Source organism: Somniosus microcephalus, unplaced genomic scaffold (assembly GCF_052327205.1).
Source record: "Somniosus microcephalus isolate GS21.2 unplaced genomic scaffold, FLI_Smic_1.0 unresolved_chr6, whole genome shotgun sequence".
Taxonomy (NCBI): Eukaryota; Metazoa; Chordata; class Chondrichthyes; order Squaliformes; family Somniosidae; genus Somniosus; species Somniosus microcephalus.
The window spans coordinates 36108989-36121210 of record NW_028225184.1 but is presented as its reverse complement, the minus strand read 5'-3'; positions in this window follow the sequence as shown (position 1 = coordinate 36121210).

The window sequence follows — 12222 nt, the reverse complement described above, 5'->3', positions numbered from 1 at the left end:
ACCGCAACAAAGAGATCAGACTACAAGTGGACACATCAAAGTACGGACTAGGCACAGTATTACTGCAAGAAGGAAAGCCCATTGGCTACGCTTCCAGATCCCTCACAGACAGTGAAATCAACTATGCTCAATTCGAGAAAGAGCTATATGCAATTCTGTTCGGATGTAAGCGTTTCCATCAGTATGTCTATGGCCGACAAGTCCTTGTGGAATCCGACCACAAGCCCCTCGAGTCAATCATGAGGAAACCACGAGCCGCAGCCCCACCAAGGCTACAGAGAATGATCCATCAGCTACAGAAGTAAGACTTCACAATCATTCACCGTCCAGGCAAAGACATTCCTGTCGCAGACACGCTCTCCAGAAAGTCTGTTAGCTACCAGGAAAGCAGCCTCAGTGAAGGCATGGATGTGTAGGTGCACATGGTTTACAACAGCTTAACTGTGAGTGACTCAAAACTGAAGGAGATCCGAGCAGCAACAGAGAAAGATGCACAACTTACACTGCTGAGCAAAGTCATACATGAAGGATGGCCTGAGGAAAGGAGGAAATGACCTCAGGGCATATCTGGATTCTGGAACCACAGAGATGAACTGTCACAAATCAATGGAGTCGTTTTCAAAGGGGAGAAAATCATCATTCCTACCAGTCTCAGAGAAAAGATGTTGACAAAAATTCTTGCTGGACATATGGGCATGGAAAAGTGCAAACAAAGAGCACGTGACATTATGTTTTGGCCCGGAATGTGCAAACACATTGAGGGCATTGTCGGAAAATGTTCCATTTGTCTTGAACGCCGCCCATCAAATGTCAAAGAGCCCATGATAGCTCACCGTATCCCAGACAGGCCCTGGCAGGTTGTCAGCTGCAAGCAAGTGCATGCAAAACGTGTACAGATACAGCAACACCAAAAGAGAACTATGACAGGTCAGCTAGACTACTGCCGCCACTGCACAATGGAGAATCCATCAGAATCCAAGAGCATGACTATTGGATGCCAGCGGTCGTCATCCAGTCAGCTGACACTGAGCGATCGTATCATATCTGCAACCCAGAAGGACAGGTGTACCGCCGCAATTGCAGGCACCTCCTGGACACCAAGAAACATCACCGTCATTCCGATGAGAGGGTCAGTTCAACAGAGTGTGATGAACAGAGCAATATAAAAACACATTATACTTACCTGAACCTAAACCTTAACCATAATTGTTCACCGATTCAGGAGCATGCTCAGTTGCATTCCACACAAGGTCGGGACGAGAGGTCAAGCCTAGAGTTATCCTTCACTTGTGAACTGTCAAATCGTGTAGGCGGATAGCTGCCCGAAAAAAAAATCTGTACATCGTTATGAAACGTTGAGATGTTTTCAGTGTTAGTTAAATGTTGAGTTTACTTATATGTTGATGCTACTGAGAACATTATGTAGAAGAAAAGTTCAAAAGTAATGCATCACAGTTTTCTTTTGAAAGAAAGGGGATGAAACATTTGCATATTGATTTATCATTGGCCCGCAGGCATCTGTAAGGAATTCCTATTATATTCACATGTGATCACATGCTGAGTTGTCGTTAGCCTGCAGGCATCTGTAAGGACTGCTATTGTATGGGAAGTCCCAGTGTCCTGACACCAACTTGTCCACACGGTGCTGTACTGTTGTGAGTCAGACAGACCTGATGCTTCATTAAAAGAGTTTAAACTGAAGTACCCCGTTGTCCTGCAATTTATTACTTTTCTACAAAGTGTGCAAAACAAGACAGTTACCATCCCTCCTGCCACTGGAAAGCATTTCTCCATATTTCCTCTATCAAAACCCCTTGTAAATTTGAAACCCACTCTTAAATTTCCTCTTAACCTTCTGAGCAAAACAATCCCAGCTTCTCCAGACTCTCAACATAACAGAAGTACCTTATCCCTATTCTGTAAGACGTCAAACTGAGGCTCTTGCTCTCTATGTCTATCTTTGTCTCTGTCTCCCTCTTTGTCTCTGTATATGATTCTGAAGGGGCTTCACAGGGTAGACGCAGGGAGGATGTTTCCCCTCCTGGGGGAATCTAGAACAAGGGGGCAAAACTTCAGGATAAGGGGTCGCCCATTTAAAACGGAGATGAGGAGGAATTTCTTCTCTCAGAGGGTCGTGAAACTTTGGAATCCTCTACCCCGGAGAGCTCTGGAGGCGGAGTTATTGATTATGTTCAATGTGGAGATAGACGTAAATTTGAGCTGCAGTGGAGTCAAAAGTTACGGGGAGTGGGCGGGAAAGTGGCATTGAGTCGAAGATCTGATCAGCTACGACCATATTCAATGGCGGGGAATGCTCGAGGGGCAGATGGCCTACTCCTGCTCCTACATCTTCTGCTCTTATTCGTATTACTGTCCCCTCTGCCTCTTTGTCCCTCTGCTCACATCTCGATTCTTGCTCTGCCAGCACCTGTATCTCTCAATTCCTCATTAGTATAGTGGTGAGTATCCCCGCGGGTGGCCAGCGTTCAATTACCCGATGACGAGGACTTTTAACATCCTCAATTTTAAAAAATAATTTTAAAAGACGTACTGGCATATGAAGAACTAAATAACAACTCGCTGCCCCAATTCCTCGTTAGTATAGAGTTCTCCTTCTCTTTCCCTTTTATGTGGGGCACTGAGGAGGGAGAGAGGACAGAGAAAATGAAATAACAGGTATACGCAGAAAAAGCGGTGGTGCGGGACCATGCACAACTGCTCTTTCAAAGAGACAGCACTGGCACGATTGGCCGAATGGCCTCCCGCTGTGTTGCAGGCCGCCATGAATCTATGACACACAGATGGATATCTGAGACATACTCACACAAAGAGAGCACACACGGGTATTTTGTGTGTGTTTGAGTCTTTGTCTCAAGCACTGCAGAACCATTTCCTCTGCATTGTCCTTGATATTATAGTGGTGAGTATTCAATACCCCGACGGCTTCTCTCTGACTGTATGTCTCTGTCTCTGAGAAAAGCACAGAAGGAGATAGATGTCAAGTGGCTGCCTACCTGTACTTGGTGCTGTGCTTTTGCGAACATGTCCTTTGTGATCTCGCCTGAAAAATGTCATCTTGTACGAAAGGTTTGCCTGGTGTGAAAGTGATCTGAATTTCAAAGCTTCAAGGAGGAAAGATTGTGTTGCGGTGCTTCCTGGCAGGAAGCTTCCTGCAGTATCCCTAGTGGTTAGGGTTCAGCGCGTTTATCGCCATGGCCTGGGTTCAATTCCCAGCCAGGGAAGAGTGCATTCTGGAGCTTTTGAAATGCTACCAATCAAAGCAACCACGCGAAGCAATACTTGCTCCTCATCAACTTTTCAACTTTCCACACTGTTGATGCTGCCTCAACAGTCAGCAGTGCCTCATTCGGTACAGAGGTACAAAAGGCACTGCCTTCACTTCTGTAAAATGTCTGCTGGTTCAAAGTCAGCAAGAAATGACATTTGTAACTAGAAAATTTGGGGGAAAAATTATGTTGGTTGCGCCTCCTGTTATCGCCTTAAGAGGTTGCCAATTGGGCCACAAAGCAATTAGCACCTGGGTGCAGTGATATCTGCACCTCCAGCGAAATGGACCGGACATTTTGCGGCGGTGCTAACTAATACCACCCGATCTCCTGCGCACGAAGATCTTGACGTCATTCGAGAGTGCAACACCCTTGTGACGCCCCGGAATGGAAATTGAGTGGCGTCTCCTCCTTTCCACCTGGTGCACTCAAAGACAGGTTGATTGGAGCGCTTCTCAGTCGCTGTGGGGCTGGGGGGACGTTATTTAAAGGGGACCTCTTCCTGGCTTCTGTGTGATAGCCATTTTTGCACCACTCCTTCTGAGAGAGAGAGAGAGATTTTCAGAGACAAAGAGAGAAAGAAAGACTTCTGCATTGAGTCAAAGCTGTCTGAGCTAGTTTTGGCTTCTGACCATAACTTTGCAGATACTTTGCTTTTAGACCGACATAACTTTGATTGCCTAGATATTATGGGGGCTCCAATGGATGCGATTGTCGTCCTTCTCCATCATATTCGGAGGGCTCAGAGACGAAGAGAGAGAGTGGCAACCATGGCCTGGCGGAGGAGGGCCATCAGGCCTCTGTACAGGAGACCTTCCCCTCCCAGGGTTTTTTGCCAACAGTTCTCCAACCTTACTATGTCTGAGGAGCAGTGTTTGTAAAGGTTGCGCTTCAGCAAGGAGGTGGTCACTGGGTTCTGCCACCTGTTTCAGCCAGATCTGCAGCTTTCAACTGAGGAGCAGGACGTCTCTGTCGGTGGCAGTGAAGATAACAGTGGCTCTTAACATTTATGCCACTGGCTCATTTCAATCAGCTACTGGGTTCATCGCCAATATCTCCCAGTTCGTGGTGCATTGCTGCATCCGTCAGGTCACAAATGCCCTCTTTAGAAGGAGACGTAAATCTCATTCACCATGACCCTGGACAAGTAGCAGGAACGCAGAACGGGCTTTCCGATGATAGCGGGCTTCCCCATGGTGCTGGCCGCCATTGACTGCACACATGTGGCTTTGCCTGCACCGCAAGAGAATGCCGATAATTTCTGCAACCGAAAGGGCTTCACTTCCATAAACGTTCAGTTGGTCTGTGACCACAGAAGGCTGATACTCGCTGTCAATGCCCACTTTCCTACTTTCATCAAGCGCCAGACTTCCGTGGCAGACCTTCCCAGGCATTGCATCACCCAGGAAGTTGGCTTCTCGGGGACAAGGGATATCCTCTGTGAACCTGGCTGATGACACCGCTTCATACGCCCAACACCCCCGCTGAGCTGCGATAAATCGAGAGCCATCAAGATACCAGGAACATCGTTGAGTACACAATCGGCTTGCTCAAGCAATGGTGACGCTGTCTGGAACATTCTGGAGGAGCCCTTCAGTACTCACCTGAGCGAGTCTCCCACTTCGTTGTTGTCTGCTTCATGCTGCTTAACCTGGCAATCGTCAGGACCCAGCCAATGCAACCAGGAATTGGAGCACCAGCAGAGGAGGAGGAGGGAGAGGAGGAGGAAGATGAGGAGGGTGATCTTCAGTAGCACCAATGCGGAAGGGAGGCACACAATGTACAAAGTGGAAGGGCCGTCCGTCAAAGGCTCATAGCAAGTCGCTTCTAGTCCCCCTCTGAGGAAATGGATTCTGCCATTCAAACAACCTGAATGAAATCATCCCGCAACCCCTAAGGCGGTCAAGGCAACAATGATTGCAAAGACCAAACATATACATTTTGAATACAGACACATCTTTAATTGACAAACTCTGTGCGTCTCATTTCTGCCTGACAAACTAATAGAAAGAGGCACAGAAAGAACAATCATTAACATAACTGCCTCTCACAACATGGAGACAATGTCCCAAACAATTACAAAAAATTGACCATGAACAATTAAAAAAACAATGAAAAACATTTTGTCATACCTCCCACTTTTTGCCCTTCAAGGGTGATCTCCTTCCCTTGCGAAATTCCCCCCTTCCGACCCTGCAGCTCCTCCGGAATCGGGCCCCAGTGGCTGGAGCAAGGCTGGAGAAAGGTTGCTGATTGTCACAAACTGAGAGTGCAGATGCACTGGAAGGACGGCCTGGTTCGGCTCTGGGCCTGGAGGGCCCGGCTGCAGACTGCACCAACTCTGCATGGGCGGCAGCAGTCTGTCCTACAGGTGGTGGCAACTGCAGTGGAGAAGTGCCAGTCGCGTCAGCAGGAATGCTGTAATCTTGAGAGAGGACAGCAACTCCCTGCTCGAACGACACACTGGCACTCCCATGGGGCAGCACTTCAGCATCTGGAGCAAACTGATGGAGCACAGATTGCTGGCCTGCTGTGGTGCGGTGAGAGCCCCAGGGTAATTTGACTTTCAAGCGAGGGTGGCAGCAGTCAGTGCTCGCTTGGCCTGAATATACTTCTGCATGAGATCAGCCAGTGACTGCATTGCAACAGTAAGCATTTGCATGGCAGCCGCCTGTGCTACGCCGAAGTGCTCCAACTCCTTGCCAGTGATTCAATGCATTCGGGCAACCTTGTCACTGCAGCCATGAGTTACGTGTGCCTGGGCGCTCATTTCAGCGAGGACCTGCTCCTCCTCTGCATCCAGTGCAGCAGGCCTTGATGGCATACTCTCCCTCCGGGGAGAGGGCCCCCGATCTTCCCTACCCCCTCACGTTGCTGCAGCACGCTGGGTCCTGGAGCTTCACTCTCATCAGACCATTCCCCCCTGCTCCCCTCCAGGGATGGCATGTTCCCAGTGTGGGCATGGGCTTCCACAGGAGATGGTGGAACTAATGCTCCGGCTTCCTGTTCTGCCTCGCCTTCAGCTTCACTCCCACTGGCAGCTTGAGGGCCCGTCTCCTCACCTGGTGGATCACCATCTGAAAGCAGGTAGGTATAAGAGTGGCGTTAGCGTGAGGAAAGGGTGGCAGCAAGCGAGGAATGAGTGCAGCGATTTAGTAATTTGGATTGAAAGTGTCAAAGGCTGGTGTTGTGAGGAACAAGTGGAAGGGGAGAGGACAAAAATGTGATGACCTTACCATCGCTGTCCAGAACGGGGTCGGCGTCTCCAGTGGTGATGGGACCAATCACCCAGCTTGCCACAATCCTCTGGACATGCACTTCAAGGTCGCTGAGTGGTTGCAGCTGAGGCCGCCCTCCACCAGTCCATTGCTGCTGTCCCCTATTATGAGACAACTTGGCCTGCAAGAAAAAGGACGGCGTCTGAGTAAATATCCAGCCATGGTCTTGCCTGAAATGCCTCCCATAAATAAATAGCCCTTACTGTATTCAGCCATGGTCTTGCCTGAAATTACTCCCATAGTTGAATAGCCCTTATTGTATGCAGCCAAGATCTTCCCTGAAATGCCTGCCATAGTTGAATAGCCCTTACTCTATGCAAAGTGTGGAATGTGCGTGTGCGTTTGATGAAAGGGCCATAGGTGTTGATGAGTGTTCAGCATTGGGGCTTTTAAAACCCTCTGGCCATAAAGTGAGGTTGAGATGGAGGGATGGAGAGGTTTTGTAAAAAAACTCACTCACGCTGACAACCCGAGTGAGGTCGTTGAACTTTTTCCTACATTGGAGATTGGTCCTAGGCACCATGCTGCTTGAGCAGACTCTCTGAGCCACCTCCCTCCACACTGTTCTGTACGCACGTGGCAAAGGCCTCCTGCCACTCTCTGGGTAAGGAATACATCTTCTGTGCTCCACAGTGTCAACCAGAGCCTCCAAGGCCCGCTCGATGAAGCACTGTGCTGGCTCCCTCTCCTGCTCCATAGTCCTTGGCTGCAAGATTTAGCCACAGGTCTCTCCAGGCCGAGATTCAAGGCTCCATTGAGTAATGTGTGGCTGCAGAGCAAGATCGACCCGCCCCTTTAAGAACTGACCAGCGCCAGTGTGTCTGTGTTCCATTGCTAACTGATAGCACCTGCGCTGTGCCCGCGCTCTGAGCTAGCGCCTCGCTCCTCGGCCTTAGCGCCTTATGACAGGTGTGTAGCACCTGATTTAGTGCTCCAATCATCTCCAGGGGCGATAAAAGTCAAGTTTGATGTCAGAGGCGGTAATTAGCGCCAGGCGCTAAACTTTGTGAACCGCCAATAATGGTGCCCCAAATGGGGCAATACCGAATTTTTACCCTGTTAAATGTTTACATGCCCACATTTAACTGTAGCTCACAGTGTCAGAAGAGTGACGGGTATTGTCAGACTTCCATGTATTTTCTTGCCGACTGCATCTCCCTAACAAACTTAGCTTATCACAGCACAGCTATTAATCAATTAATTGCCAGTGTGAAAAATGCCACATTTGAAACATTAGCAACGTGTGCAGGACTAGAATGAGAGAGTGCCTGGGCTGTGATAACTTATCCAGAGCATTAAGATATTCATTAGGCCTGAGCCCTTGCTGCGAAAGACAATTCTCCCCATACTGGTTCTTTTGCCGGTTATCTTCAATCGTTGTCCTCTGCTTACTTTCCCTCCTGCCACTCGATAACGTTTCCCCTTATCTCCTCTATCAAAACCCCTTGTAAATTTGAAAGCCTCCATTAAAATTCCTCTTAACCTTCTGAGGAAAACAATCCCAGCTTCTGCACACTCTCAACATAACTGAAATCCCTTATACCTCAGACCACTCTGTAAGACATCAATCCAAGGCTTTCGCTCTTACGTCTATCTTTGTCTCTGTCTCCCTCGTTGTCTCAGTATATGATTCTGAGAGGGCTTGACAGGGTAGAGGCAGGGAGGATGATTCCCCTCCTGTTGGAATCTAGAATTAGGGGCAAAGTTTCAGGAAAATTTGTCGCCCATTTAAAACGGAGATGAGGAGGAATTTCTTCTCTCAGTGTGTCGTGAATCTTTGGAATCCTCTACCCCAGAGAGCTGTGGAGGCTGGGTCATTGATTATATTCAAGGCGGAGATAGACATATATTTGAGCTACAGGTGAGTCAAGGGTTATGGCGAGCGACAGGAAAGTGGTGTTGAGTCGATGATCTGATCAGCCATGATCTTATTGAATGGCGGGGCAGGCTCGAGGGGCTGAATGACCCACTCCTGCTCCTATATCTTCTGTTCTGATTATTATTTCTGTCCCTTCTGCCTCTTTACCCTCTGTACACAGGTCGAGTGGGTATGATGTAATGAGATAGGATTAATTCACAATTATTTTGTGCGAGGTCACTTGGGGCTGAGCGATCATAATATGATAGAAGTCTTCATTAAGATGGAGAGTGAAGTATTTGACTCAGAGACTAGGGTCCATAATTTAAAAAAAGGAAACTACGATGGTATGAGTCGCAAGTTGGGTAGGATGGATTGGGGACCTTTACTTAAAGGGTTGACGGTGGATAGGCAATGGCAAACATTTATAGATCACATGGATGAACTACAGAATTTGTTAATCTCTGTTTGGCTTACAAGGGAAATTATGGATAGCATAAGCTCCAATGAGTGCATATATAAATTGGCAGAAAAAGCAGCAAACCAGAGGATTGGGAGCAGTTTAGGATTCAGCAAAGGAGGATAAAGGGATTAATTAAGGGGGGGCAAATAGAGTATGAGAGTAACTTGCATGGAACATAAAAACTGACTGAAAAAGCTTCTATAGGCATGTGAAGAGAAAAAGATTGGTGAAGTCAAGCGTAGGTTCCTTAGAGTCAGAATCAGGAGAATTTATAATGGGGAAGAAAGAAATGGCAGACCAAATCATACATGGTTTGGTTCTGTTTTCAAAAAGCAGGACACAAATAATCTCCCAGATATGTCGGGCGAAATAGTGTCTAATGAGAGGGATTAACTGAATGAAAACAGTACTTGTAGGGAAATGGTGTTAGGGAAATTGATGGGATTGAAGGCCGATATATCCCCAGGGCCTGATAACCTACATCCTAGGGTAATTAAGAAAGTGGCCCTAGACATAGTAGATTAATTGCTGGTCATCTTCCAAAACTTTATAGAATCTGGAACAGTTCCCATGGATTTAGGGCAGATAAAGTTACCACACTATTCGAAAAAGCAGGTAGAGAGAAAACGGGGAAATATAGACCGGTAAGCCTGACATCGATAGTGGGGAAGATGCAAGAGTCCACCATAAAAGATGTAATAGCAGAGCACTTGGAAAACATTTGATAAAATACCGCATAAGTTACTTTTAGCTGAAGTTGAAGCTCGTTGAAGTGAAGGCAAATTATTGGCCCAGAAAGTCGGGTCAGTGGATTCACGCGGGTGCAAGCTCCCATCCTGCATTTAGCTAGCGCGCTGGCTGTTGAGCTGTGGGCCCACGTGGGATTCTGATACTGGGCCTGCTCCAACTGCCAACGTGCAGTGTTTGCGTATCCCAGGGGCGCAGCTAGTTTGAAGCGTCCCCTGAGATCACGTGGGCCATGGAGAGCTAATCGTATCAGGAAATCTCTATTCATAGATTTGACAGGATGACCTGTCAAATCAATGAATTTGAGTTCGGCCACAAAACAGGACTAAAACTTCAAATAAATGTTTTAATAAATCACATTTTTCAAATAACTATTAATGACATAAAATAAATATTTAAATAATAATTTAAATTTTTGAAAAAATTAATTAAAGTTTCTAACGGTGTTAAAAATAAACTTACCCTTCTTTAAAATATTTATAACTAATAAACCTGCAGAAGAAATGTTTTAATTTTACATTATTCACCACTTACTTTGTTGAAAGCTGGTCCTGCACGTGCTTTTTATAAGCGGAGCTGCTGGAGACTTACAATCCCGGAAAAAACTGGAAAAAAAACGGAAGTTTAGGCGTAGGCGCTGCCTCTCTGGTGCATGCAATCGACCTGTGAACCCCTTCCTTTAAGGGAACGGAAGTTCTGGTTTCCCGCACATGCGAAGTGCATGCACGAAACCGGCACTTTCGTTGGGCCTATGCGTGAGTACCCAACGCGTACTCACCCTTCGGGATCCGAAATTCTGGGCCATTGACCTGGTTAGGAAATTGGTTGACAAACATCTCTCAATCTGAAGTTTAAAATTGAGTCCCAGGTCACAAATCATTAGATAGTAGACATGGAGCAAAATACATTTGATGAAGTCATGAATAAGTGACTTTTAGCTAAAGTTGAAAGTCATGTAAGTGAAGGCAAATTATTGAGCTGGTTGGAAATTGGTTGCACGACAGGAGACAAAGTTTATGGATAATGATCAGGGACATTCATTGGCAGCATATTCCGAGTGGTGTCTCGGAGGGATCTCTTTGGGGGCCTCAACTATTCATCGATTTCATTAACGACTTACTTGATTGGATTGGGAGACACACATCCAAGTTTGACGGTGACAAAAAAGACAGGCGGCATTTGAAGCATTTAGATGGAAGTAAGAAATTTGAAAAGATTGTCATAGATTGAGCGAATGGGCAAATCTCTGGCAAATTGTTTTATATATTAGCAAGAATTGATTCAAAAAGGCTAATTGAAAGCTGATACTTATATCTGTAGGATTACAATGTAAGAGGGAGAAATTATGCCACAGCTATACAAAGCACAGGTTGGGCCACACCTACGGTACTATGTTCAGTTCGTGGCATCACAGCTTAGGAAGGTAATATTAGGTATAATAAGTGAAGCATAGATTTACCAGAAGGACACAGAGGGCTAGATTTTCAGTTGCTTGCGCCAGCAGTTAGCGCCTTAAGAGAAGTGATTTTCGGGCGCTATTCGTGTAGCGCCCGGGCGCAGCGCAGTTTGCGCCCCGCCCCAAATTAAGTTGCCCGTTAGCGCCGGCGCAAAGTTTAGCGGCCGCCCGGATGCGCGCGCAGAAAATGACGTCACATCCTCGTGCAACGCCCTTTGGCCGCCCCGAATCCAAACTTCAGTCGGACCACCCCATTCTGCAGCTGGCGTCCAGAGCGTTTGTAAAATGGAACGCAACACACCCTGGGGAGCGCAAATTAAAGGGCACTCCTCCTGCACTATAAACGGCAGTCTGCATGTGTTGTGTGGAAGGATCCAGTGTGTTGTTGTGAACGGTTGTTCCTCCTCCTCCTCCTCCTCCTCCTCCTCCTCCTCCTCCTCCTCCTTCCATCATCATCCTCCTCCTCCTCCTCCTCCTCCTCCTTCCATCATCATCCTCCAACACATGCACCCTTTCCCTTTAAGAGCTCACTGGCACCAGAGTGTCTGCCGTGCGCTGCGCCCGAGCTTGGGCGCTGCGCTCTGCACCGCCAGCTTAGCGCCTAAAGATAGTAGTGGAACGCCTCTTTTAGCGCTCCACCAACCTCTTAGGGCGAAGCCACTGAATTTCCGGCAACGGGGCGCTACTTTGGGGCGGGCGCTAACTTCGGGTGGGCGCTAAGGTTAGCGCCCCAAAACTGTCTATACTGAAAATCTAGCCCAGAGAGTCCAAGGGAAAACATAAAAGGCGAGGTTGCACAAACTTGAGTTGTATTCCCTGGAGCTTAGAAGCTCAATTGGTGGTTTGATTGAATTATTCACGAAATATTAAGTGGAACTGATAGTGTCGATAGCGAGACGCTATTTCTGATGGTTGACCCATCTGGGAGTAGGGGCCATAGCCTCAATATTAGATCCAAGCCTTTCAGGAGAGAAGTTTGCATGACAGAAATTTGTAACACACTTCCGCAAACAGCAATTAAAGCTGGGTCAATTGTCAATTTCAAACTTGAGATTGAGAGATGTTTTTCAACCAAAGGTATTAAGGGATCTGGAGCAAAGGGATGGAAATGGATTTCGATCACAAATTTACTT